Source organism: Protopterus annectens, chromosome 5.part1 (genome assembly GCF_019279795.1).
Source record: "Protopterus annectens isolate FY-2018-M chromosome 5.part1, PAN1.0, whole genome shotgun sequence".
Lineage (NCBI taxonomy): Eukaryota > Metazoa > Chordata > Ceratodontiformes > Protopteridae > Protopterus > Protopterus annectens.
In genome coordinates, this window is record NC_056736.1 from 630033085 (window position 1) to 630038596 (window position 5512).

Below are 5512 nucleotides of genomic sequence, written 5' to 3' on the forward strand. Positions count from 1 at the left end.
ATGTGTTGTAACAGAAACCTGGTTTAAAAGATTATAAAGTACTCCTTCAGTACCTGGGTTTTGTGCTTACTACTCATTTAGACCAGATTTATCACACAGCAACTATCTCTTCTCAGGAAAAAACTTCCTTTCTATGTTAAGAAGTTTGACATACAGTTTGCTTTTAAGGAGCTGGACAACTTGATGAGTACTGTAAATTCATCAGATGTCTTGCCCCTTCTTGAAAAGGGAAGGAAGGCCTATGGGTGTGTACTGAGGGCAAGGCGGAAATAATCTCACAGCTCATTTGCCTTGTAACTTCAGCAATCCTATAATCTTAGAAAGTTGATCAAATAACAGGTTTTTCATTACCTTGCATTTTCTGAAGGATACAAAGGATGAAACTTAAATATCTATTATTTGTGACTTCAATCCACAATCATTTGCCCAAAACATCAAACTTTATAAGCAAATGGCCAAAATATGAGACAGAAAAAAACCCAGATATACTTCAAAATTCTGGACAGTTGAGAGGTGTGCACTGAAACACTGAAACTTTGTCGCTCATGCTTCCACAGAGCCAGAAACACTCCGGTCATAACCCACTTCAATTTACTCCTATTCAGAAATCAGCACTAATCTATAAAATGAAAGGAACATAAAAAAACTACAAGTCAAACGAGAAACCAGGAAATAACAGAACTAATAACCAAAAAAATATTCCCAGGTGAAACGGACTGCTCAGGAGCCACAAACCAAGAGTGAAATGTTTATTAAAGTTTTAAATGAATGCAAATCAGCTTTTCGTCAGTAAGACTTCTTCAGAATACAACAGACCCACTGAATCAGTTCCTATATATATATATATATATATATATATATATATATATATATATATATATATATATGTGTGTGTGTGTGTGTGTGTCTGTGTGTGTGTGTGTGTGTGTGTGTAATAATCAGCTGATAGTCTTAATCAAGTTTAATTGTGACAAAATGAAAACACCTGAAGTGAAGTTTAAAAAACACACCACTAAACATTTTCTCTCTGATGCTTAAATAAAAGTTTCACCCTTGGTTTGTGGCTCCTGAGTAGTCCATTTCACTTGGAACATAAAAAATTCTCTATAAATGTTTGAACTTCACTCATATACTTTCTACGGCACTACTAGCAGGTCAAGAATTCATTCCATTTGGCTAGTAATCAGAAATCACAGTACAATAAAACATGTTTTACTACAGTTTGAAACTTACATAACTCAAATACCTTCTACAGAACTAGTAGTGATCACGTCATAGAATTATTGCACTTAGCTGGCACTTAAAAATCAGCAAAAAATAAAATATAAAATGAAAGGAATATAACACTCTGTTTACTAATGTTTTACTGTTGCTTTCTAGACAGGGAGAAGCAGGCAGGCCATAAAATAACTGAAAATCCTTTTTTTCGAGATGGTAGAATACACAGGCTAAACTAATGACTGTTTTTGAAGTGTAAACTGTTTCGAGTACAGCTGCAATTTGAGATGGACTCTCAACAATTTCTATAGGGACCCCTCCCCCAACCACATAAACTGAAAGCATGCTCAGAAAGGAAAACCAAAAAATGTCATAAGACCAGTATGAAAAAAAGACTTTGCCTTTAAAAATCTGCATGATGGCGTCAGGCAAGTCTAAAAGATTAAAAGGCGAGAAGCTTTCTGTCACATACACAGGCTAAACTAATGAATGTTTTTGAAGTGTAAACTGTTTCGAGTACAGCTGTAATTTGAGATGGACTCTCAACAATTTCTATAGGGACCCCTCCCCCAACCACATAAACTGAAAGCATGCTCAGAAAGGAAAACCAAAAAATGTCATAAGACCAGTATGAAAAAAGACTTTGCCTTTAAAAATCTGCATGATGGCGTCAGGCAAGTCTAAAAGATCAAAAGGCGAGAAGCTTTCTGTCACATAAACGTGCTCAACCAGCCCAATAAAACCAGCTGAAAGATTAATGCTAGTGCTCACTGACGCAACCTGTGAAAGCTCTATTGCTGGGAAATATAACAGTCTGGGCATACACAGTGTCTAAAATAGTTTTGTCATCCATGTGTGTGGCAAAGCATGTAAACTCAATACTAACAAACTTAAGAATAAAAGTGTAAATACAACACAAGCAAACAACAATCACTGTTGATTCTTGTAAAATGCAGAACAAGTTATTACAAATTTATGCTTTAAAAGTCAGTAGACAAGAGTGGAATATTTCTACAGTAATGGGATTTCAGGGTTACATGTGAATGACGCTACGCATGATTTAAAAGACAGGCTGTCATTTGAGTGTAGAAAAACAGGGAAATTGTAATCAAGAGTGCCTTGATAATGACTGTCATGAGGGAAAAAAGTAATGTACAGCATGAGTTACAATTCTTGAATGAATATGAAAACAAACATTTGGCAGATATTATGCAGTGTAGCAATAAAATCATTTAAACTAAACACAAGTAAACAAAGGAAAACTGTTTCCGCCCGGTTTCGAACCGGGGACCTTTCGCGTGTTAGGCGAACGTGATAACCACTACACTACGGAAACTACATGACCTAACTTAGATTACCTTCCTTCAAAATCAGTACATCATACTCTGTAGTAACAACAATCCTTCTCATAATTACAATAACTCTCTCTCACCAAAAAAAAAAAAAAAAAAAAAAAAAAAAAATGCAATGCTTGATTTGATGCAGTCTGCCACTTTAGGTACAAACGAAGAGAAGCAGACATTATTATTATTATTTATTTATTTTTTTTTATCTTTATCTTTTTGAATACATTTGAAAATAAAAGGTATGGCAGCAATACATTCATCACCCTACACACTGAAATATAAAGGAACAAGCAGTTAAATATTTCCACAGGATTTTGAACCAGGGATCACTTGCATGTGAAGCAAATGTGATAATCATTACACTACAAAAAGTGCACTCTCAAGCTCCCTAACAGTATTGACATTTTATCTCAGTTTCTTTTTCTTCCTAAAGTACTATCTAAATGTTTGTTACTGTTTAAAAATCTTTCATTACCTTTTTTTTTTTTTTTAATGCAAATTTGTTACCCTCGTACATCATAGACGTTCAATCATTTTTTGCCCCTCACTTTGCTACCAGAGAGCCCAGTAATGTTTTTTACAAGTGAAGGGCTGATAACTTCACTGATGGTCGTGACCACCCACAACTTTACATCTTGAAACTGAGCTTTGTTGTAAAGAGGAAGGTGGAACTATTATGTGTTAGCTACTAAAAAAATTCTTGTTTTTATATGAGTTAATGACAATTGTAAATACCAGACTGGTAAAAAAATCACTTTTTTGGCCAGTGAGATACTGCCTTTATACCTTTAACTACAATTTATTTATTTATTTTATTTTACATTTGTTAACCGGGGGTGTCTGACTGAGCCGAAAAGGCCCTTTTTCAGCAGAGGCCTGGGGAGAAAAGCTCCTCATAGAAAAATTACAGATACATTTATCAAGATATCAAAACACATGCAGATGTCATTTGCTTTACTATCTCTTGGGGTGACAACATTTAGTCAGTCATTTATTACAAAGAAAAGCTAACATTTTCTCCCTTGAACAACATTCACAAACCTTTCTCCGGTAAAAATTCAAGGGCAGAAAGTGAAGGAAAAACAAACAACCTAAACAAAACTTTTTGTTTCCTGGTGAAGGCTGCGAATGGCAAACACTATGCCTTTTTCATTACGCAAGCACATTTTGCACTGAATAGCTCTGCAAAAGTTAACTGTATTATGCCAAAGGTTTTACAGACTGATAACATAGATTGTGTTATGCTTTGACTTACATGTTGCATTTCAGAGTACCTGTAAATATAGAGAAAGATCCGTGAATGCTTTATGTATGTTGGTGATATTTCTACCAGCTTTAAAGGACAATTTGCATACTTGTGCTCCCAGACATCTACTTCAGTTTGTTAATTTGCGCATAGCCTGAACAAGTAACTATCCCACCACTTGTAAAACACATTACTGGTCCCTCTGTCCCTTTTGTGCAGGAAAATTTAAACATTACTGTGAATTACAGATCCTTAGACTTCTGGCTTACTTGGGATGCTAAGGGATACTGTAGTCCTCTGCTCATATGCAAAATACTTGGCCCCCATTAACTTAAGTTAACTGTGACATACTTCACTCTCCTCCCATCCCCAGTTCCTTGACTATTCCCCATAACATTACCTTTAAACCCTCTGCTCTCCAGCCACACTCCACCACTATCTTTATAGTCTTAAAAAGTAGTATACTTAAATAACCATACTGTGCAGAATCATCCATAGAGTAAAGTCTATACACTCCATCATACAACAATAATCAGTCTGCATCACTCTTACACCTACACGCCACGCCTCTCAACAACACATGGCTTTCCTAATACCTCTGTCTAATAATACAATAATCCATAACAACCTTTCTTTTTAAACACCTTTATTAAATTATCAGTAGGGTAAAACTCATGTTCCATATCAGATGGTGAACAATACAACACTGGATGAATTCTGCTTCACAATGATAGGAAAAGCTGACATTGAAGGACCAAAATGCGACAACGCTGTGAAAAGCTTGGTCACCACAAGCCAGTTATCCTTGTGGTAACTCTTCTAAAATATCCAACTTAAAACCCCACAATCCAGAAGGATCATGAGGCCTTGCTTTCACGGTCTGTATTCATCCTGAAAATCAAGTTCAAGCAAGCTTTTTGCCCTTCTGCTCCACCGGAGGTTTCTCTCCTCCTTGAGCTTGCCTTAGGATACCTGCATTACTCTTTGACAGGTGTGCCACCCAAGTCAAACTCCCCACCTGACATTGTCTACAGAGTGGGTCATGCCAAAATCGAGAGCCCTGGTGGGGTTACCTCACTGGGTAAGTGAAAAAACAATAAGACACTTAAGACAAGGGTAAAAAAGAAGTTATGAACTCACCATAACATTCCAGCCGTGTTGTCCATTTTCATTCTTCTGTCTGTTACACTAGCTTGTGGCCTCAAACAAACTATCGAGCTCTTTCCTTAGCCATAATGCACCAATCCCTAACATCCCTCAAAGGTTGTTTGCTGCTTGACAGGAAGACTATTATAATATGCCATATCTGGAGCTCAACACAAAGGACAGTTGTGTTCCTTGAAGCTTCTCACTTCTTCAGAAGTCAGTCATTGAAAAGGCTGGGGGTTGGTGGGTGGGGATTTCAAGAAGAATGAAAATGGACAACACAGATGGAACATTATGGTGGGTACATAACTTATTTATCTGATGTTGTCACTTTTCATTCATTCCTCAACTAATAGGACAGAGTCCCCAGCTACCTAAAACTTTGGGTGGACTTTAAGGAAGGATACTCCTGAGTATGGCTGAGCCAAAGGCTACTGTACCCCTTGAGACCAGATCTACTTTGTAATGAGTGCTAAAGGTATGAGGGTTTGACTAAGTTGCAGGCGCACATATATCGTTCACAGAAGCTCTAGACTGGAACACAGAAGAAGTTGCT

General features: G+C 36.8%; 1 non-coding gene across 1 annotated transcript; it reads right to left on the minus strand.

Moving 5' to 3' along the window:
• Positions 1-2481: 2481 nt before the first annotated feature.
• Positions 2482-2554, minus strand: TRNAV-AAC. The gene has a single exon. It is a non-coding gene; the product is annotated as a tRNA-Val (tRNA).
• Between the last annotated feature and the right edge of the window lie 2958 nt (positions 2555-5512).